The sequence below is a fragment of the Pan troglodytes genome, chromosome 12 (genome assembly GCF_028858775.2).
Source record: "Pan troglodytes isolate AG18354 chromosome 12, NHGRI_mPanTro3-v2.0_pri, whole genome shotgun sequence".
In the NCBI taxonomy this organism is placed as follows: Eukaryota; Metazoa; Chordata; class Mammalia; order Primates; family Hominidae; genus Pan; species Pan troglodytes.
This window is the reverse complement of record NC_072410.2, coordinates 37,243,572-37,267,498: the sequence shown is the minus strand read 5'-3', so window position 1 is coordinate 37,267,498 and position 23,927 is coordinate 37,243,572. Positions and strand designations below refer to the sequence as shown.

Below are 23,927 nucleotides of genomic sequence, written 5' to 3'. Positions count from 1 at the left end.
GATTAACACACATATTTACATATGTCATATATAATTTTCTTTTTATTCTTTTTATTGTACAGAAAAAGATAAAATGCATATATTCTGGAATTTTTTGCTAAAACTATCATGGATATTTTTTATATAGATCCTGCATCCTTTTCAATTTTTTTTTTTTTTTTGAGATGGAATTTCGCTCTTGTTGCCCAGGCTGGAGTGCAATGGCATGATCTCAGCTCACTGCAACCTCTGCCTCCCGGGTTCAAGTGATTCTCCTGCCCCAGCCTCCTGAGTAGGTGGGATTACAGGTGCCCACCACCACACCCAGTTAATGTTTTGATTTCAGGTAGAGACAGGGTTTCACCATGTTGGCCCTTGGCCTCCCAAAGTGCTGGGATTACAGGCATAAGCCACCACGCCCAGCCCTTTTACAATTTCATCCAACAAAAATAATCATAGTTATTTAAGCAGTTTCATTAAATAAATCCACAAAGGTGACAAACATCAAGACAAAGCACATGTAGACAAAAAATCCAGTGTCAAGTCAGCATTAAATGTCTAATTAACAATTGGACAAAAACTTCTAATATTTGAATTCATTTTACTGTTTACTGTAAATAGTAAAAATAACATAAAGAAAAATAATATAAATAAAAACTATGATTCAGAAAAAAATGGCTAGTTGCAGTTGCTCATACCTGTAATCCCAGCACTTTGAGAGGCCAAAGTGGTAGGATTCCTTGAACCCAGGAGTTTGAGACCAGCTTAGGCAACACATATGAAGAGTTCATCTCATTTGGCCGGGCACGGTGGCTCACGCTTGTAATCCCAGCACTTTGGGAGGCTGAGGCGGGTGGATCACGAGGTCAGGAGATTGAGACCATCCTAGTTAACACGGTGAAACCCCGTCTCTACTAAGAATACAAAGCATTAGCCAGGCGTGATGGCGGGCGCCTGTAGTCCCAGCTACTCGGGAGACTGAGGCAGGAGAATAGCTTGAACCCAGGAGGTAGAGGTTGTGGTGAGCCGAGATCGTGCCACTGTACTCCAGCAACAGAGTGAGACTCTGCCTCAACAACAACAACAAAAAAGGTTGCAACAGAAACTGGAATGGGTCCGGAATCAAATTGGATCTGACAATTAACTGGCTTGGATCCAGTTAGAGGCCTTGGATGTTTAACTTGGATCAGATAGAAACTGGCAATAAATGGCAATACTGCAAGTGTACAATCTTTGGCTTTCAGAAATTCATAGGAATTTTTGTGTTCTGTCCCATTTGTTTCTTTTTCTTGTGTGCTTAGGTAGAGAAAAATCGCTGGCTAAGTTGTTCAAGGGGATCTGAGAGCCAAAGCCAAGATTCAATGTAAAAATGAGATCCTTAATTTCTGAATAACCGAGTGCTCCATTTTCCAGCTATGCCTACCTATACGTGAATAAGTATTATGCCCTGGAAGCAGCAAACGCTTATAGAAATGGTAAAATCTTACTAAAGGTAATTTAAAGTTATAGTGGGACATTCCAAATGAATAACATTGCACTTTAAGAAGTGCATTTAAAAATGAGGGCTTCCACATTCCCTTTGAAAACTGGCACAAGACAGGGATGCCCTCTCTCACCACTCCTATTCAACATAGTGTTGGAAGTTCTGGCCAGGGCAATTAGGCAGGAGAAGGAAAGAAAGGGTATTCAATTAGGAAAAGAGGAAGTCAAATTGTCCCTGTTTGCAGATGACATGATTGTATATCTAGAAAACCCCATTGTCTCAGCCCAAAATCTCCTTAAGCTGATAAGCGACTTCAGCAAAGTCTCAGGATACAAAATCAATGTACAAAAATCACAAGCATTCTTATACACTAACAACAGACAAACAGAGAGCCAAATCATGAGTGAACTCCCATTCACAATTGCTTCAAAGAGAATAAAATACCTAGGAATCCAACTTACAAGGGATGTGAAGGACCTCTTCAAGGAGAACTACAAACCACTGCTCAAGGAAATAAAAGAGGATACAAACAAATGGAAGAACATTCCATGCTCATGGGTAGGAAGAATCAATATCATGAAAATGGCCATACTGCCTAAGGTAATTTACAGATTCAATGCCATCCCCATCAAGCTATCAATGCCTTTCTTCACAGAATTGGAAAAAACTACTTTAAAGTTCATATGGAACCAAAAAAGAGCCTGCATCACCAAGTCAATCCTAAGCCAAAAGAACAAAGCTGGAGGCATCACACTACCTGACTTCAAACTATACTACAAGGCTACAGTAACCAAAACAGCATGGTACTGGTACCAAAACAGAGATATAGATCAATGGAACAGAACAGAGCCCTCAGAAGTAACGCCATATATCTACAACTATCTGATCTTTGACAAACCTGAGAAAAACAAGCAATGGGGAAAGGATTCCCTATTTAATAAATGGTGCTGGGAAACCTGGCTAGCCATATGTAGAAAGCTGAAACTGGATCCCTTCCTTACACCTTATACAAAAATCAATTCAAGATGGATTAAAGACTTAAACGTTAGACCTAAAACCATAAAAACCCTAGAAGAAAACCTAGGCATTACCATTCAGGACATAGGCATGGGCAAGGACTTCATGTCTAAAACACCAAAAGCAATGGCAACAAAAGACAAAATTGACAAATAGGATCTCATTAAACTAAAGAGCTTCTGCACAGCAAAAGAAACTACCATCAGAGTGAACAGGCAACCTACAAAATGGGAGAAAATTTTCGCAACCTACTCATCTGACAAAGGGCTAATAACCAGAATCTACAATGAACTCAAACAAATTTACAAGAAAAAAACAAACAACCCCATCAAAAAGTGGGCGAAGGACATGAACAGACACTTCTCAAAAGAAGACATTTACGCAGCCAAAAAACACATGAAAAAATGCTCATCATCACTGGCCATCAGAGAAATGCAAATCAAAACCACAATGAGATACCATCTCACACCAGTTAGAATGGCAATCATTAAAAAGTCAGGAAACGACAGGTGCTGGAGAGGATGTGGAGAAATAGGAACACTTTTACACTGTTGGTGGGACTGTAAACTAGTTCAACGATTGTGGAAGTCAGTGTGGCGATTCCTCAGGGATCTAGAACTGGAAATACCATTTGACCCCGCCATCCCATTACTGGGTATATACCCAAAGGACTATAAATCATGCTGCTATAAAGACACATGCACACGTATGTTTGTTGTGGCATTATTCACAATAGCAAAGACTTGGAACCAACCCAAATGTCCAACAATGATAGACTGGATTAAGAAAATGTGGCACATATACACCATGGAATACTATGCAGCCATAAAAAATGATGAGTTCATGTCCTTTGTAGGGACATGGATGAAATTGGAAAACATCATTCTCAGTAAACTATCGCAAGAACAAAAAACCAAACACCACATATTCTCACTCATAGGTGGGAATTGAACAATGAGAACACATGGACACAGGAAGGGGAATATCACACTGGGGACTGTTGTGGGGTGGGGGGAGGGGGGAGGGATAGCATTGGGAGATATACCTAATGCTAGATGACGAGTTAGTGGGTGCAGTGCACCAGCATGGCACATGTATACATATGTAACTAACCTGCACAATGTGCACATGTACCCTAAAACTTAAAGTGTAATAAAAAATAAAAATAATAAAAATAAAAAAATGAGGGCTTCCAATTTAATCTCATTCAGGGATGTCTATTGATGTGCAGAAGTTTTGAAAAAGATTTCAGGCTGGGCATGGTCACTCACACCTCTAATCCCAGCACTTTGGGAGGCCAAGGTGGGCAGATCACCTGAGGTCAGGAAGTCGAGAACAGCCTGGCCAACATGGCAAAACCCCACCTCTAATAAAACTTAAAAAATTAGCCAGGCATGGTGGTGGACACCTGTAGTCTCAGCTTCTCGGGAGGCTGAGGCAGGAGAATCGCTTCAACCTGGAAGGTGGAGGCTGCAGTGAGCTGAGATCAAGCCACCGCACTCCAGCCTGGGCAACAGAGCAAGACTCCATCTCTAAATAAATAAAAGGGCTGGGCACGGTGGCTCACACCTGTAATCCCAGCACTTTGAGAGGCCAAGGTGGGCAGATCATCTGAGGTCAGGAGTTTGAGACCAGCCTGGCCAACATGGTGAAACCCCATCTCTACTAAAAATACAAAAATTAGCTGGGCATGGTGGTGGGTGCCTGTAATCCCAGCTACTCGGGAGGCTGAGGCAGAAGAATCACTTGAACTTGGGAGGTGGAGTTTGCAGTGAGCCGACTTGCACCATTGCACTCCAGCCTGGGCAACAAGAGTGAAACTCCATCTCAAAAAAATAAATAAATAAATAAATAAATTTACATAACAAGTCTTACCTTTGTTCACTGCCATCTTGTTTTAACTGGGTCTTCACATTCTTCTTCCTTGGTTTGGGCAAATGATGCTACAGTATTTAGATCTGAAGTCTCAGCTTGATGCTTTTTTTCTTTTGAGACACAGTCTTGCTCTGTCACCCTTTCTGTAGTGCAGTGATGCAATCTCAGCTCACTGCAACCTCTGCCTCCTGGATTCATATGATTCTTGTGCCTCAGCCTCCCACGTAGCTGGGATTACAGGCATACATCACCATGCCCAGCTAAATTTTTTGTATTTTTAGTAAAGATGGGATTCGCCATGTTGGTCAGGCTGCTCTCAAACTTCTGGCTTCAAGTGATCTACCAGCCTTGGCCTCCCAAAGTGCTGGGATTACAGGCATGAGCCACCACCCCCAACTAGCTCTGTGCTTTTGAGATATAAATTTTCTACCTTGTTCCACCTAAGAGTCATCCCTTTAGACATGCAAGTTTAGGGCTGCTTAGCTAACAATTGTTTAGGGCATTGAAATAGGTAATTGAAAGACTGATAGTTTGAATGGGAAAAAGAAAAACTACTTGAAAGTTGGCAAATGAGTATTTGTTAAGGAAGCTATAAGTTCTGCTTCTGTCTGTGTGTCTCTATGTCTATATGTGCTGTGCATATGTGATAATATTTGGTAAATAAAGCTAGTTTTTAAATTATTAGTAAAATGAAATTGGAAGGCCGGATGTGGTGGTTCACACTTGTAATCTCAGCATTTTGGGAGGCTGAAGTGGGCAGATTGCTTGAGTCCAGGAGTTCAAGACCAGCCTGGGCAATATGGCAAAACTCTGTCTCTGTAAAAAATACAAAAATTAGCCAAGCATGGTGGTATGTGTCTGTAGTCCCAGCTATTCAGGAGGCTGAGGTGGAAGAATCACCTGAGTCTGGGGAGGTTGAGGCTGCAGTGAGCCATGATCACTCCACTGCATAACATCCTGGGCAACAGAGTGAGACTCTATCTCCAGAAGAAAGAAAGAAAGGGAAGGGAAGGGGAGGGGACGGGAGGGGAGGAGAGGGGAGGGGAGGGGAGGGGAAGGGAAGGGAGGAGGGAGGGAGGAAGGAAGGAAGGAAGGAAGGAAAGAAAATTGGAAAGCCTTCAGGATTGTCAGTTAAATATAATTGTTTTTGCCTGGGTCTACTGACAGACAGGTTTACATTGTCTCTATTACCTGTTTTTTTTTTTTTTTTTTTTTTTTGTTTTTTTTTTTTTTTAATTTGTTTTTTGTTTTTGAGCTGGAGTTTTGCTCTCATTGCCCAGGCTGGAGTGCAGTGGTGAGATCTCAGCTCACCACAACTTCCGTCTCCCAGGTTCAAGTGATTCTCCTGCCTCAGCCTTCCGAATAGCTAAACTACAGGTGTATGCCACCATACTTGGCTAATTTTTGTATTTGTAGTAGAAACAGGATTTCACCACGTTGGCCAGGCTGGTCTCGAACTCCTGACCTCAAGTGATCTGCCCACCTTGGCCTCCCAAAGTGCTGGGATTACAGGCATGGGCCACCGTGCCCAGCCTATTGCATGTTTTAAGGTCATAAAACTGCTACTTCTGGAATATTTCTTAAACTTGCTTGATTTGTCTAAATTGAGCTAAAGCTGTAAGGTCTGGCTGCTGGGCTCCCTGAAACCTTGCACATATCTTACTGTATGACTGTATTTCGTTTTGAGTCTCTGGATTCTGGGGTTTGGACAGATGACCATAGTGAGGCCTGCAGAAATATGCATGTCCTCAGTGTTTGGACTGCCAGCTGCAAGGCAGAGCCAAACCCAATATGGCCCCATCATCCCTGGCTCAGCTGTGCTACCTGGCCATGCTGGAAGGGGTTTGATCTTCCAGGAATTTGCTTCACAGCTCTTTCCTGTCCCAAGCTCTATGCCTGATGTGTAAATTCAGGACCCAAAAGGGCACAAAAAAGCAATAACTACTAAATATAAGGAAAACAACTCTGTATACAGCATGTATAAAGAAAAGCAAGATATATTTGGGGAGATAAAAGTTGTAAAGGCATTAAGATGTGTGTTTGTTAAGAAAAAATAAATTTGTGCATTTAAGAAGTTACTTAAAAGTTGTTTTTTGTTTGTTTGTTTGTTTTTGAGACAGGGTCTCACTCTGCCACCCAGTCTAGAGTGCAGTGGAGCAATCATGGCTGACTGCAGCCTTGACCTGACAGGCTCAAGCAATCCTCTCACCTCAGCCTCTTGAGTATCTGGACTACAGGTGTGTGCTGCCAACCCAGCTGATTTTCTTTTTCTTTTTTGTTTTTCTGTTTTTTTGAGATGGAGTTTTGCTCTTGTTGCCCAGTCTAGAGTGCAATGATGTGATCTCAACTCACCACAACCTGCACCTCCCGGGCTCAAGCAACTCTCCTGCCTCAGCCTCCCAAGTGGGATTACAGGCATGTGCCACCATGCCCAGCTAATTTTGTATTTTTTAGTAGAGATGAGGTTTCTGCATGTTGGTCAGGCTGGTCTTGAAATCTCGACTTTAGGTGATCCACCTGCCTCAGCCTCCCAAAGCGCTGGGATTACAGGTATGTGCCACCATGTCCAGCTAATTTTGTATTTTTTAATAGAGACGAGGTTTCTCCATGTTGGTTAGGCTGGTCTTGAACTCTCGACTTCAGGTGATCCACCTGCCTCAGCCTCCCAAAGTGCTGGGATTACAGGCGTGAGCCACCGTGCCTGGCTTACCCAGCTGATTTTCAAACTTTTTTTGTAAAGATGGGGTCTCACAATGTTTCCCAGGCTGATCTCAAATTCCTGGGCTCAAGCGATCCTCCTACCTCAGCCTCCCAAAGTGCTGGGGTTACAGGCATGAGCCACTGTGCCCAGCCTTAAAGGCTGTTTTTAAATGAAGAAAAAAGATATCAATAACATTAAATGAATGTAGAAAGTTGGGAAGAGAAAGATAATAGAAAAAAATGTGTAAGAGATTATAAAATGTTTATGAAAATCTTGTGGGTCAAAAGCTGACTGAAACTGGATGGATTTATTTATAAGGTTTTAATTATTTATTTATTTTTAGAAAACTGATGTTTATTTTCCATGAACCTTATTTCCACATTGCTTAAGAGACTGTGGAAGAATAGCTTAAGCCCACTCAGTGGTTGTTCCTACCCATTTAGTGGCCTGGGCAGTAGGAGCTGCCGACCAGTCTTTTGTGGAAGGCTGAGCACTCCAGTCTTCAGTAGGAACCTGCTAAACAGGCACAGAGGGCACCTGCATGCCTTCAGACCAGTGTGCAACTTCAGGCTGAGCAGCGGTGAATACAGGAGGTGGAGCAGTCTATTTACTCTGAAGTTCCTTCTTGATCACAGCTTTTTCAGCAGCTCTTCCTTCTCAATCTTCCTTCTCAATCTCTTCAGGATCTCTATAGAATTAGAGATCAGGTATAACCTCCCTTGGGTGTCCAATGGAGATGGTGCCACGCATGCTCAGAACTTCCCAGGCCAGCCTCCACCACATCAGACCCACTGAATGAGCTCTCTTCTTGTTGCATGTAATGGCAATGTCCATACAGTGCAGAGGAGAATCTGTGTTACACAGAGCTATGGTAGGCAGGTTAACATAAAAGGCCTATGTAGGAGGCCAGTGGTCAGCCCTAGGACCAGTAACCACCAGAAGACATGGCCCCCAGGAGGCTGTCTGGATCTGGTTAGTGAAAGTTCCAGGAATGAAACAGCCAGCAATAGGAGTGGCTCCAATGGCAGCAGCAAACTTCAGCACAGCCAACCAGCTAGTATTCCTGGAGGATGATGCTGACATCAGCAGGGTTTTCAATAGCACAAGCTGCCAATAGAAGCTTCTCCAGATTTAAGATGTCGATGCCATTACTTTTCCTTTTATAGATGTGCTGTTCCATTTGGAAGTCAAGGTTGGTGCTACCTAAGTGGTTTCCTGCTGCAAGGAACTTGAGGACACCCTCCTCCTTAATTTCCAGAACATCAGTACTCCAAATATTGTAAAAGTTTCCCTTTAAGTTATGACAGGGCTGGACACAGTGTTTCATGCCTGTGATCCCAGCACTTTGAGAGGCTGTGGTGTGAGGATTGCTCAAACCCAGGAGTTTGAGACCAGCCCTGGCAACATAGTGAGACCCTATCTCTATTTTAAATAAATAAGTAAAAAGTTGGCCCGGCACGGTGGCTCACGCCTATAATCTCAGCACTTTGGGAGGCCAAGGCGGGCAGATCACCTGAGGTTGCGAGTTCAAGACCAGCTTGACCAACATGGAGAAACCCCATCGCTACTAAAAATACAAAAATTAGCCAGGTGTGGTGGCGCATTCCTGTAATCCCAGCTACTCAGGAGGCTGAGGCAGGAGAATCGCTTGAACCCGAGAGGCGGAGGTTGCGGTGAGCCGAGATCGTGCCATTGCACTCCAGCTTGGGCAACAAGAGTGAAACTCGGTCTCAAAAAAAAAAAAGTTATGATGGGAATCCAGAACAATGGATCTATGGACCCTTCTCTAAGAAGTGAGGAAAGGTAAGTTAGCTTTAGTATTGATAATACACTATATGGAACTAAAATTTGATTTCCTCTTTTGAGTAAGAATTTTGTATAGTTTGTTTTTTTCTTTTTTACAGAGTCTTGCTCTGTTGCCAAGGCTGGAGTGCCATGGCATGATCTCAGCTCACTGCAACCTGCACCCCCTGGGTTCAAGTGATTCTCCTGCCTCAGTCTCCCAAGTAGCTGGGATTACAGGCATGCACCACCATGCTCAGCTAATTTTTGGTAGAGATGGGGTTTCACCACATTGGCCAGGCTGGTCTTGAACTCCTGACCTCAAGTGATCTGCCTGCCTCGGCCTCCCAAAGTGCTGGGATTACAGGTGTGAGCCACCAAACCCAGCCTGTGTAGGATTAATAAGAGATAGTAAAATATTTTTGTTTATCTTTGAGTAAACTGCAAAAAAAAAAAAAAAAAAAGGAAGAGAAGAGACAGATTCTATCTCAGGCTGTCTTTAGGTCTTTTGATTGTTAGAAAAACAGACTTTTCTATCAAAGAATAAAGGTTTTTGCTTTTTAAAACCTTTTAATTATCACTTTGGCTAAATAAATATTATTTTACAGTGACTTGTGATCCTATTTTTGTTGTTTGTTTGTTTGTTTTTGAGATGGAGTCTCACTCTGTCGCCCAGACTGGAGTGCAGTGGCAAGAACTCAGCTTACTGCAAACTGCCTCCCAGGCTCAGCTATTCTCCCACCTCAGCCTCCCAAGTAGCTGGGATTACAGGCACTCACCACCACACCTAGCTAATTTTTGTATTTTTAGTAGAGATGAGTTTTCACCATGTTGGCCAGGCTGGTCTCGAACTCCCCCTCAGCCTCCCAAAGTGCTTGGATTACAGGCGTAATCCACCATGCCCAGCCTCCTATTTTGATTGTTTTAAATTTTTGACAGGCTTCTCAAAATCAAATTTTAAATTCAAAATTAAGTCTTTTAGGCCACAAACTAACTTTGCAATGCTACAGGAGGCCCCTGCAGCATCCAAAAGAGAGATAATAAGCAGGCTTATTTAATATTTTAAGTGACATGGGAAGCATTGTCAAATAAGAAATGATGTTTAACTTTCTTTTTTTGTTGTTTTGCTTTTCTGCTTTTTTGAGATTGAGTTTTGCTCTTGTTGCCCAGGCTGGAGTGCAATGGCACAATCTCGGCTCCCTGCAACCTCCACCTCCCAAGTTCAAGCAATTCTCCTGCCTCAGCCTCCTGAGTGACTGGGATTACAGGCATGCACCACCACACCCGGCTAATTTTGTATTTTTAGTAGAGATGGGGTTTCTCCACGTTGGTCAGGCTGGTCTCGAACTCCCGACCTCAGGTGATCCGCCTTCCTCAGCCTCCCAAAGTGCTGGGATTACAGGTGTGAGCCACCGCGCCTGGCCTGATGTTTAACTTTCAAATTACATTTTGGATATGTTATTAATGTATGTTCCAAAATTGGCTGGGCACAGTGGCTCATGCCTGTAATCCCAGCACTTTGGGAGGCGAAGGCAAGAGGATCCTTGAGCCCAGGAGATTGAAATCAGACTGGGCAACATAGGAATCTCTTCTCTACAAAAATAAAAAATTTAGCCAAGCATGTTGGCATGCCCTGTGGTCCCAGCTACTCTGAAGGCTAAGGCAGGAGGATTGCCTGAGCCCAGGAGGTCAAGGCTGAGCCATGATCATGCCACTGCACTCCAGTGTGGGCGACAGAGCAAGATCCTGTCTCAAACAAAAAAACAAAAAACAAAAAAAACAAGGCATGGTGTGGTGGCTCATGCCTGTAATCCCAGAACTTTGGGAGGCTGAGGTGGGTGGATTGCCAGAGGTCAGGAGTTTGAGACCAGACTTGCCAACATGGTGAAAACCCATCTCTACTAAAAATACAAAAAAAAGTAGCTGAGCATGGTGGCAGGCACCTGTAATCCCAGCTACTAGGGAGGCTGAGGCAGGAGAATAGCTTGAACCTGGGAGATGGAGGTTTCAGTGAGCCAAGATCGCACCATTGCACTCCAGCCTGGGCAACAAGAGCAAAACTTAGTCTCAAAAACAAACAAACAAACAAACAAACAAAAAAACAAAATAAAACTGTATGAGATTCCTAAAATTCTGATATGTCTTGGTATAAGCCACAGTTATGGCTATTATGTTAAATTATTACAGTCCACAGAAATAACCAAATTTCCTTGTCAATTGGGTCTTTAACTATGACGATTTTAAATTGTTTCCACAGTTAATTACTTAATTCTGATGCATTTTCTGAAAGCTCTTTACGAGCAAGTAAAATCATAGAGTGTTGTGTCTTCAAGGAGGTTCATGGAAAGAATATAAAGGACCCTGACAAGCACATCTTTTTTTTTTTAAAGACAGAGTCTCATTCTGTCACCCAGGCTGGAGTGCAATAGCATGATCTCGGCTCATTGAAACCTCTGCTTCCTAAGTAGCTGGGACGACAGGCATGTGCCACCATGCCCAGCTAATTTTTGTATTTTTTTGTAGAGACAGGATTTTACCATGTTGCCCATGCTGGTCTTGAACTCCTGGACTCAAGTTATCTGCCCACCTCAGATTCCCAAAGTGATGGGATTACAGGTGTGAGCCACCATGACCGGCCATTACCAGATTTTCATGCTAAATCAGCCAGTACTGAAATTGTTAGGATATGCAGTTTGAATGAACTCCATGGTCCAAGTCAGATTACCTGTGATAACCCAGTTTTTACTTATTTATTTATTTTGAGACAAGGTCTGGCTCTATCACCCAGGCTGGAGTGCAGTGGTGCAATCTCATTTCACTGTAACCTCCTTCGTCACCCCTTCCCCATCCCCCACCTAAGCCCCGCAAGTAGCTGAGACTACAGACATGCACCACCACACCTGGCTGGTTTTTGTATTTTTTGTAGAGATGGGGTTTCACCATGTTGCCCAGGCTGGTCTTGATCTGTGAACTCAAAGATCCATCTGTCTTGGCCTCCCAAAGTGCTGGGATTACAGGTGTGAGCCACTGCACCAGGCCAACCCAGTTATTAAACAGTACTATTCACCTGAATTGGAAAAACAAAATTGGTATTGAAGAAGATATACATCCAATGTTAAGCATAAACTCATGGAGAGCCTGGACAGCTGCCTCATCCTTCCTGAATCCTTAAAGCTTCCACTCTTAGAAGCTCTGTACTCCATGACACATTATGGTAGAGATTAAATGATCCAAATAGAAAATGTGTGTGTGTGTGTGTGTGTGTGTGTGTGTGTGGTGTGACTGTTTTAAATTGCTAAAATGGTTTTTGACCAATGCTTAGTTTGTCAAATCCATAATCCTGGGGAAACAATAAAAACTTCAGGTACACTTCTGCTACCTGATTGGCCATTTGAACATTTATAGAGGGAGTTCATTCAATTGTCATTCGGAATGCCTATTTTCTGGTTGTATAGAAGCTTTCCCATGAAAGAAGTCTGATGATATAACAGTAGCTAAAACTTTATTAGGAAGTGTGTTTTTTTCAGGGGGCATTCCTGGAGAAATCTCCAGTGATAAATGTATTTGTTTCATTGAACAAATTGTAAAACAGTTAAATAAGAAACTACAGACAAAATAGTACTAGGCAAAGCTAAGTAAATCAACTGGATTGTCTTGGTCAAAGGTATTGCAGATTGATGACAATTAGATCCACTTTCAGCAGAAAACATAAGTTGACCCTTTATAAAACAGTCACTGGAAGGCCTATGCCCCTAATAATAGAAACTCATGACTAGGCGCTGTGGCTCACGCCTGTAACCCCAGCACTTTGGGAGGCCGAGGCGGGTGGATCACCTGAGGTCAGGAGTTCCAAGCCAGTCTGGCTAACGTGGTGAAACCCCGTCTCTACAAAAATACAAAAATTAGCCAGGCATGGTGGTGCATGTCTGTAATCCCAGCTGCTCGAGAGGCTGAGGCAGGAGAATCCCGTGAACCTGGGATGTGGAGGTTGCAGTGAGCTAAGACTGAGCCACTGCACTCCAGCCTGGGTGACAGAGCGAGACTCTGTCACACACACAATAAAACCACACACACACACACAAACAAAACAAAACAAAACAAAAACTCATGTATCTTCTGCTCCTAAACTTTGATATGGCTAACTATGGCTTTAATGCATTATGCCAAAGTGCATTTTCACCAGGTAAGGAAGGTTTTCATGATCCACTGACTGAGAACAATTAAATCCTTCATGATCTAGAACATAGAGATTGGGTCTTCTAGAAACAACACACCTTGCCACCCACACTGCAGCAAAACTTTAGGACTTTGAACCTTGGGTCTGTAATCTCACAACTCAGAAGGGCCCCTCCAGACTCTTAGAACTATATATCTGTTGGAGACCTCAAGATAAAGCTAACCAGGGAAGTTTCTCCCCAGAAGCAGATGGAATCCTAGATGTGGAAAGCTTTCTCAAGATGACAGATCAAGACTTCTTTGCCATCATGAGACTCTTACCTCTCTTAATTTTTTCCTTGCTTATGCCTTTATGAAGACTAGAACTAGAAAAAGTCTTGTGTGGACCCATGGTGTATACTTTTATTTGTGGAGGATTTCACCGCTAACCTTATGCATGAGCAACCTTATGCCTTGATGGAAAGAAGATGAAGGGCCAAAGTGGGTGAGGAATTTTCACGGTACCTTTGTAGCTCCATAATCAGTCAGAAACAGAACACTGGTCTATTTCTTTTAACCTACATTATAGGTTGAAGCAAACGTTGCCAGGAGGCCTTCACCCTTCTGAATGGGCATAATTCGTTAGGTTGCTTTTTCCATGATTTGGGGTAAATGAGGCAATGATTAGAAATTTGTCCCTCATAGTAGACTCTATAGCAGATTCAACTATAAACACTATGCTAAAGACTTCTTTAAACTTTTTGCTAAAGTTGTGCTACGTAATAGAACTGCTCTAGGCTACTTACTGGCTGAACAGAGAAGAATCTGTGCAGTTGCTGACTACATATATATATATATATACACACACACACACACAGAGAGAGAGAGAGAGACAGGATCTCACTACGTTGCCCGAGCTGGTTTCGAACTCCTGGGCTCAAACAATCCTCTTGCCTGGGCCTCCCAAAGTGCTGGGTTATAGGTGTGAGCCACCATGCCCAGCCAATTGCTGACACTTCTTGTTGCACATGGATGAATATGTCAGGTACTATAGAGATTCATTTGCAGGGGATTAACAAACTGGCTGCTTGGTCGAAACTCGTAGACCATTTATCGAGCTTATTCTTTAATCTATTTAATTTTAGTTGGTTCAGTTCATGGGGACCCTGGCTAAGCAGCATACTCCAAACTCTTGGTATTGTCCTTCTGGTAGTCATAATAGTCATCTCTCTGGTGAAATATATCCTCTCAAAAATTATAAATGTTTAATGCAGCCATGCATAGAATGTCAAATGGTCTCTCTTCAACTGGGATGACAAAATCTCAAAGAAATACATAATCATGAGGACACTATAACCTATGAAAGACATGTTGAGACCAGAAACCCAAAACGATCATAACTGAGAGTAGCAATTAGCGATGTTTTGGTCACACTCTCACTTAAGTGACAACATGATCAAAAGGGGAGAATTGTTCAACAAAATTATGGGAGGCCATTGTTTTGGACTGAACTCATGCACTAGGCCCCAACAGACTAGATTGGATCTAACCAAATGGAGTCACTCATGCTAAATGCAGCACAATCAAACTAAAACTTTAAGGAAGCCTATGGATCCCCAAAGAGACCAGATTTTTTTTCTCCAGAAAAGAGGGGATTATAGTATAATAAGGAAGTCGTCTCTGCTCTACCCTTTACAAAAAGGGAATCTAAATTCCTCGTTTCCACCTTATAAAACACAGTGTTCCACTATTTCTCAGTGGGATTTGAAACCAAGAAAGTCTATTTGCTATGGTGACAAAGTGACAGCAATACATAAAGTTTGGTCAACCTCTTCATTTTAAGAGGTTGACTAAAAGGAAGAAATTGTTCAATTAAGTTTAGCCTAAAGCTGCCTGCTTACATATTTTAAGTTTAGTCTGTAAACATATTAAACTGTAACCTAACTGGATGTGTAAACAGACAGTACCAATCACTGAGTTTTAGCAAATCACAGGTGGTCAACTGTTCAAACTATGTTCAAATAAAATAAACACCGATCTGTAACCAATATGGCTATTTCTATACATCACTTCCATTTTCTTTTTTAATTTTATTTATTTACTTATTTATCTATTTTGAGACGAAATCTTACTGTGTTGTCCAGGCTGGAGTGCAGTGGTGCAATCTTGGCTCACTGCAACCTCCACCTCCCAGGTTCAAGAGATTCTCCTGCCTTGGCCTCCTGAGTAGCTGGGATTACAGATGCGCGCCACCACACCCGGCTAATTTTTGTATTTTTAGTAGAGAAGGGGTTTCACCATCTGGCCAGCCTGGTCTCAAACTCCCGACCTCAAGTGATCCACCCACCTTGGCCTCCCAAAGTGCTGGGATTACAGGCATAAGCCACCACGCCCAGCCTGACTTCCATTTTCTGTATGTCATTTTCCTTTTTTTGTTTTTGTTTTGTTTTTTGTTTTGTTTTGTTTTGTTTGAGACCAAGTCCTGCTCTATCATCCCCCAGACTGGAGCGCAGTGGGATGATCGTGGCTCACTGCAACCACCACCTCCTGGCCTCGAGTCATCCTCCCACCTCACCCTCCTGAGTAGCCAGAACTATAGGTGCACACCACCACGCCTGGTTAATTTTTGTATTTTTTTGTAGAGACAGGGTTTCAACATACTGCCCAAGCTGGTCTTGAACTCCTGGGCTCAAATGATCCGCTCTCCTTGGCCTGCCAAAGTGCAGGGATTAGAGGCGTGAGTCACCACGCCCAGCCCATTTTCCTTTTCCTGTCCATAAATTCCTCTCTGACCACATGGCAGCATCAGAGTCCCTCTGGTTCAGGGAGTTACCGGATTCATGAATCATTCTTTGCTCAATTAAACTCTGTTAACTTTAATATGTCTAAAATTTTTCTGGCTGGGCATGCCTGTAATCCCAGGCGGGTGGATCACCTGAGGTCAGAAGTTCAAGACCAGCCTGGCCAACATGGTGAAACCCTGTCTCTACTAAAAATACAAATATCAGCTGGATATGGTGGTGGTGCCTGTAATTCCAGCTACTTAGGAGGCTGAGGCAAGAGAAACACTTGAACCCGGGAGGCGGAGGTTGCAGTGAGCCGAGATCGCGCCACTCCACTCCAGCCTGGGCGACAGAGGGAGACTCTGTCTCAAAAAAATAAATAAAATTTTCTTTTAACATATGTAAGAGGCTGGGCGCCATGGCTCATGCCTATAATCCCAGCACTTTGGGAGGCCAAGGCAAGTGGATCACCTGAGGTCAGGAGTTTGAGACCAGCCTGACCAGCATGGAGAAACCCCATCTCTACTAAAAAATACAAAAATTAGCCGGGCATGGTGGCAGGCGCCTGTAATCCCAGGTACTCAGGAGGGTGAGGCAGGAGAATCGCTTGAACCCAAGAGGAGGAGGTTGCAGTGAGCCGAGATCGTGCCATTGCACTCCAGCCTGGGCAACAAAGCAAGACCCTATCTGAAAAAATAAAACAAAAACAAAACGTGTAAGAGGAAAGGTCTCATACTTACTAATATAAACGAATTGAGAACCAAATGCTCCATTCGCCTGTCCTGCTGCTCTGGAGATATCACCTCTCCCCTACTGCTTTTGAGGCCCAGGTTTTCAGTTATTCCCAGTCTTCTTTGTCCTGTCGTCCTTGCCTTCCCTCAAGCACTCATGACCAAAGAATAAGTAGGCCAAATAGATAACGTTCTTTAAAAAGAGTACAGAGTTCCTGACCTATTCATCTCCACTTTCCAAATACCTTTTGGCTTCAGCTTATCTCATTTTTGCAGCTTTAGCACCGAATGAAAACTGTGCATGAAGGAGCAGGCAGGTTCTCGCTTTGTGAAGCGTCTCCTTGTGCCTCGAGCTGGGGGAAGGGCTAGAATTGCAGTAACAACAAGAGCACCCAAGAAATTGGTCTCAGTTTCCTTCCCCATTTTCAGAGGACAGTGGAGATCTCAAACAAAGCCAGCTAGGCACAGATTTCTTTAGAGCTTTGGGTTCTTTCCTCTACCAAACATTTTAAATTGTCATGTAAATTATACATTTGTCAGCTTTATCCTTTATGGCTTTTGGTTTTTCAGTCTTGCTTGGAAAGAAGTTTCCTAATCCCAAGACTTAGTTCTTCTTTATTTATTTCTGGTACTTTCATGTTGCTTAACTCTTCAATCCATTTGAAATTTATTCTGGGGCTCTCCCCCAAATTAATGGCTTAATCCCTCTAATGGCATTTCTCCACTTCTTTGAAATGCCCTCTTTAAGAAGAAAATATTCTTCTATTCCCATAGTTGTTTCTGAATTGGATTCTGTTCCATTGATTTATTCCACTGATTCAGGGTCAGCACCACATTGTTTTTATTCTTATAGCTTCAAGGTATCTTTTGATATCTAAAAGGACATCCTCTTCTTTTACTTATTTTCCAAATTTTTCTTGGTTGTTTTATACTTTAGTTTTGCAACCTAGAGCAAGTTATGTAAGTCTGCGTCTATTTTCTCACCTGAAAAGGTTAAGATTGTGGGCTCTGCAGCCATATTGTCTGGGTACAAGTAAGGGTCCACCCAGGGAAACAGAGTCTTCTAGGTCTCTCTGGCAGAAGGAATTTAATACAGGGAATTGGCAGCACTGGAAATGGAAGGACTGAGAAGTCTAATGGAAGCACAAGACGCTACTATACAGGGAGTTACGTAGGAGGAGGTAGTGCTGCTAGAGCCCAGAGTGGGGGCCATCTGGTGGGATCTGAAACCCCATAGAGGCTGCCTGATGGGAGCTGAGATCATGGAGGGAGGGCCTGTAGAGTAGATGTGAGAGCCACCTAAGGACATAACTGTTGCCAGAGACACTACAGGAAGAAGAGAAAGAGAGAGAGATACCTTGGCTTCTCTCCACCTCCTCCCTCTCTCTCAGCTTTCCATTGGCTGAACCAACCTGGAAGCCAGAGAGCAAGGGAGCCTGGGAAACGCAGTTCTCTGTGATATAGCACGAAGGCTCAGAAAGGCAGAGAATTACTCCGAGAGGAAAAGGCAGTTGACCACAGCCGTTTATTAGTTGTGTGACCTTGAGGAAGTTAGTTAACCTCAGTTGCCTTAGCTTCCTCCTCCAAAAAGTGGAGATGAATAATAGTAGTACTTTCCTCACAAGGCCACTGTGAGGATTAAATGCATTAGTACGTGTTACATATTTTGTATTAATTAACTTAGTAAGTGTTATTTATTATTATTGTATAAAATGAAGATAGCAATACCTATCTTGCAGAGTACTATAAAATGTTTGCCGGCCAGGCGTGGTGGCTCATGCCTGTAGTCCCAACACTTTGTGAGGTCAAGACAGGAGGATCACTTGAGGCCAGGAGTTTAAGACTAGCCTGGGCAACACAGTGAGACCCAGTCCCTACAAACAAATTTAAAACTGGGGCAAGGGGGAGGGTTTCAAATTTTAAAAAATTTAAAATTAGCCTTGGCTGGGCATGGTGGCTCATGCCTCCCAGCTACCTGGGAGGCCGAGGCAGGCCAATCACCTGAGGTCGGGAGTTCGAGACCAGCTTGACCAATATGGAGAAACCTCATCTCTACTAAAACTACAAAATTAGCTGGGCATGGTGGTTCATGGCTGTAATCTCAGCTACTTGGGAGGCTGAGGCAGGAGAATCGCTTGAACCCGGGAGGTGGAGGTTGCAGTGAGCTGAGATCGCACCATTGCACTCCAGCCTGGGCAACAAGAGTGAAACTCCGTTTCAAAAAAAAAAAATCAGCCATGCGTGGTGATGCATGCCTGTAGTCCTAGTTACTCAGGAGGCTGAGATGGGAGGATCACTTGGGCCTAGGAGTTCGAGGCTGCTGTGAGCCCTGATTGCATCACTGCACTCCATCCTGGCTGCCCAAAAAGAAAGGTTTGCACCGTGTTGTGCACATAGTACTGGGTACTTCATAAATGTTAGTCCCCCTTGTAGCCCAGTGTGCTCACTAATATCTGTAGCCGATAATAACAATGGCTTTGACCTGGGGAGGAAGCAGCCTCCCCAGAGTAGGGAGGGACATTCTTCTTGCATTACCAGAGATCTAGGAGGACTCTGGAGGGCTGGGACTTCAGTAGTCCAGGCAGTGCACACCCCTACATCAGCCAATATGAACACACACAGAGATGCATTTGGAGTAACATCTGCATTCTTTTCTGGACCTTCTCTTCTTGATCCCATTGCTGTCCCTTCTTTGATTTTAGCCTGATTTTTTTTTTTTTTTTGGCTCATGCTGATAATTATCTGTTTTTGCACTCACATACATGCTGCCAACGTTCGTGAGCATACAACTTCCTGTGCGCATTAAATACTTTACCACTTATTGCCCCAACTGATCCTCCCAACAAACCCCCTGATGCAGCCAGGGAAGCTTCACTATCCCCATTGAACAGTAGCAGAAGCCAACACTTTGAGAGGACAGGTGTCTGATCCAAAGGCCCACAGGGAGTAGGCTAAGTAGTCAGGACTTGGGACAAGGCCTTCTCACTCTAGCTCAGGACTCTTCCTGCTAATATCCCAGGCTGCCTCCACAGCATGTGTGAGTTAATGCACACACACACACTCACACTCACACTAATACACCCACCCCTAAACACACACATAATAGATTCAATATCTCTGAAGGAAGGGTTCATGCCTTATCAATTTCCTGCTACAGATAAAGTACCTGGCAGCTGAAATATAATAAATGATTGTGGAATTGAGTTGACCTTGACTGCTACACTGCACCCCCTTGGGGGACTAACAGGGAGCACACAGATGAGGACCACAGCCAGAGCCAGAGCCAGAGTCCAAGTCCATCTTGACAACTCAGAGAAGACTTTGGCCCTTGCTTCTGGCTCCGTCCACGCCCTTCGTAGCACCCACGGAGCAGAGGGGCCTGGTCACAGGGAGAGGCTGAGATGCCCAGAGAAATGGATCTGGCCACCTGAGCTGAGGCTTCTCTGAAGGTGAGTCTTAACCGACCCCGCCCTAGTAGTGGTGAATCGCGTGCCCTGCCCTGTTCTCTGCTGCCCCTGAGCAGTGTCTGAACCAGGGGCGCCTTTTAACGCCACAGATTCTGCCGCAGGGCGTGGAACACCTTCTTCTAGAGGGGCGCGTGAGAACTCTGGCAGGCAGGAGCTTGCTCTGAAACTACTGTGCTAGTCAACCAATTGCCTCAGCTGGCCACCCAGGGCCTGGCATCCACACTGGTCCCTGGCAAGCCGTTCTGCACAGAGGTTTTCACACACGTGGGTACGGAGCACTGGCAGGAAGTACGAGACATTAGAAATTAGAAGCCCAAGCTAATAACACAGATCACCATCAGGGCTTCACTTTTTGCCAGCCACTTCTACATAAATATATCTGGTTCTACCCTTCACTCAGCCAAGGCATGGGCGCTACTGGCCTCTGACTCAGCACTCTTCACTGGCCTCAGCTGTTAAACTTGCTCCCTTCTGATATTTTGCAGATGCTAAGCACTCAACTGGTTTGTTGTGGCTTTGCATCCGTGCTCTTTCTCATAATCCTGAGATGAGAGGCCACTGTGTCCTCTGGGTCTGCGGGACTTCTGGGGCAAGGGTGCGGGGCAGGCCCAGCACAGGTGTCCAGGGAGCTGCCCACACTGCTGCTGTGTGCTCTTGGGAGTCCTGCTGGCTGTTCCATTCTCCTCTCTGCCCACAGAGGTCACAGTGCCCTTGCGAGTAAGCAGGAGAAGGCAGTCATGAATTAGCAACTGGAAAGGATAAATGCCAAAGGCCTTGCTATGAAATCGAGGACCCCGCACCAGCTGCCCCGAGGTCCCTCTGGCTCATTTCCTCCTGTTCTCTCCTCACGTCACTCCTCATTTTTCCTGGAACATGCCAGGCCCACTCCTGCCGCAGGGCCTTTGCATCACATGCCATCCAGATAACCTGGTGCTCCCTTCCGGATTCCTGCTTAGCTTTTTGTTCTAATGTCTTTTTCCTTTTAATTTTTTACTTTTATTTTTTTGAATCGTGGTCTTGCTTTGTCACCCAAGCTAGGCTGCAGTGGTGTGATCATGGCTCACTGTGGCTTTGAATTCCTGACCTCAAGTGATCCTCCAGCCTTAGCCTACCAAAAGCTGGGATTACAGGCATATGCCACGGTGCCCAGCCCTAATGTTACTTACTCATTGAGGCCTTCCTTAGCTGCTGTCTCTACAATTGCAAGCCTCCACCCCTCCCCACCCCCCACCATCTGCTTTTTCCTTGGTGCCTCTCACCGTCTATCTTATCTCGTTAATGTTTGGTCTCCCCACCTCAGTGTTTTCATCTGTTTGCCTGCTGCTGCATCACCAGCACTGCAACGGTGCCTGACACATAGCATGTGCTCAGCGATATCTGTTATATGCATGAATGAGTGGGGCTGGACTGTGAGCTGATGAGGTTCTTGCCATGGCTAACTCCAGGCAGCCATGTCGTTTGGCCCAGTTCCACTCCCTTCTGGGCCTGACTCAATTCATCTGGGTAATGAGGAGGGCACAGGAGCTGCTGCGTAAGCTGCCCTCCAGCAGTAATAATTGATGAGTCCAGGCAGTATCCACTTACCACGCCAAAGAGGTCCAAGCAGCAGGCAACAGGGGAAGGGAGGCAGGAAGCAGCTGCCAGGATGACTAATTGGGATCTCATGTCATTGGCTCCACGTGCCAATCCTTACAGACCTCAGCAAAGCTCAGGACTATTAGCTCCTGAGACTCATGCAGTCTCCTGGTCTGACCTGTCCCTCAGTGACACTCGAAAAATAACTCAGCCAGGCGTGATGGCACACGTCTCTATTTCCAGTTACTTGGGAGGCTGAGGTGGGAAGATCACTTGTGCCCAGGAGGTTGAGGCTGCAGTGAGCCCTGATCACTCTGCTGCATTCCAGCCTGGGCAACAGAGCAAGATTCTGACTCAAAAAAAAAGAAAGAAAAAGAAAAAATAACTAATAACTTCATCTTACAGTGGTGACACGGAGGCCTGGAGCAGGAATACAGAGATGTGTCAAACTTTGTACAGAAATTTTGCAAAACTAGATTCAGCTCTCATTCCACAAATACCAGGACCTCCCCTGCACCAGGCACTGTTCTAGGCAAGGACAGAGCAATGAAGAGGGGAAGCTCCTCACCTGTGTTTCCTCGTGAGGCCTGAAGCGCCTGCTTTCCCTTCCACCTCCTGCTCTCCAGCCTCTTAAGTCCCCTCACTCTGTGGTCAATCTAATTGGATAGAACCCTTTCATCTCAAAACCAAAACAACAGCGACCCATGCACACCCCTAGTAGACCAATGGGACTGTAGCACTGATTTCACCATATGCCCCTCCTGCATCCCAGGGACGTCAACTCTGCACTTCAGTCCAGCTTTCAGGAAACTCCAAATCTCTCCCCCATTCCCACCTCTTCCTGTCTATGGTCCCACTGTGAGCCGATAGAGTTCTCACCACGGCTGACACCAGGCAGCCATGTGATTGGGGCCAGTCCCATTCCCTTCTGGGCCTGATTCAGTTCATCTGGCTAATGAGGAGGGCACATGAGCCTTCTGTGCCTGTTGGGCCTGCTGCCTCAGTGACCACCGCCAATTGTGTGTTCCCCTTATTCAGCACCTTCATACCTTCTTCCGGTTTTGCCCATCTGAGCTGAATCAATTCCTCCGTCTTCACAGGGAGGTAGCCTTCTCTCAGTCCCCAAACCCTTGATAAGGGAACGCACCACCACCTCGCAGGCCTGCCTGATTTGAGTGCATCACAGTTCTCCACCTAATTATTTGTTGTCCCGGATTGTTTCATGTATGTATGTCTGATCTCTCCATAAGACTGTAAACTTACTGAGGGCAGAGATGACGCTTACCTTTCCATATCCTACACGCTTTAGCCTGGTGCCTACTCACTGGGCAATCCATCAGTGATGAGTTTACCTGGATTTACTAATTCGTGATATTTACAAAGAATACATTTGGGAAAATGTGTATTTGTTTACAGATGTTAAAAATAAAACGTAAAATACAAGATTGTATGTACAGCTTGATAATCACAGTGTCAATTCCGTGTTCATATGGGTAAAACTGGAAGGCAATTGGTAAAAATGAAAAGAGTAGTGTGAGGGCTGTTAGATTATGAGTGATTTGTTTAAATAATCTGTGAATATTGTTACTGCACTGTTTATGCATTTGAAAAGCCTTTTTTTTTTTTATCCTAACCAGTAGACCACCAGGGATAAAATGATTTTTAAAAATACATAGAGGGCTTTAAGAGTCATTGAAACATTCCACTCTTGGACATAAGCTCATTAAGTCTTTCTTAGTCAGCGACTACTAGGGAATGGGAACAGGGTGGGTGGGGGGCTTGGCAGTCTTTTAGAGACTTTACTCACGGAATATTTATACACAAATAGCTGAGCAAAGGAGGAAAAATACTCCAAGTTGATTTTTTTGCCTGCAAACGTTAATTCCGTGGGGAAAGGACAGAAAGATAAACAGTTTAAAATAACCAAATGAAATCATGTGAGCTTGTAAAGATTTTTTTTCTCTCTCTCTCAACAAGGATGGGATGTCCATGAAGTCCTCTTGGAGCTTCCCGGATTTTTTGTGCTCTGAAGCTCCAGCAGTGGGGAGCGGGGCTGAGAGAGGGAGATGGGTGATGCGGTGCCCATCCCTCCAGGCAAGGACTGCCCTGGCACAGCTTTCCTCTTGATTCCCTAACCGCTCTTTACATGTTTATTTTATCTCTATCAGACTATGGGCTCTCACAGATGAAGACCATACTCTTCCTGCAAAACGCTCGGTCCCACAGCACATGTAATATCTAAGAGGAACCTGAGAGGTCACTGGTCTAATCCCTTTATCAGACAAAAGAGGACCAGACTCAGAGAGAGAGGCACGTGCCATAGTGACACAGCCAGTTTCTTTGGAGGCCTGGTCTCAGCTCTGGACTGCTCAAGCCTGT

The 23,927-nt window shown here is 44.4% G+C and overlaps 1 pseudogene; it reads right to left on the bottom strand.

Moving 5' to 3' along the window:
- Positions 1-7,494: 7,494 nt before the first annotated feature.
- LOC100610620 (small ribosomal subunit protein uS2B-like) lies at positions 7,495-8,583 on the bottom strand (annotated as a pseudogene).
- Positions 8,584-23,927: the final 15,344 nt, after the last annotated feature.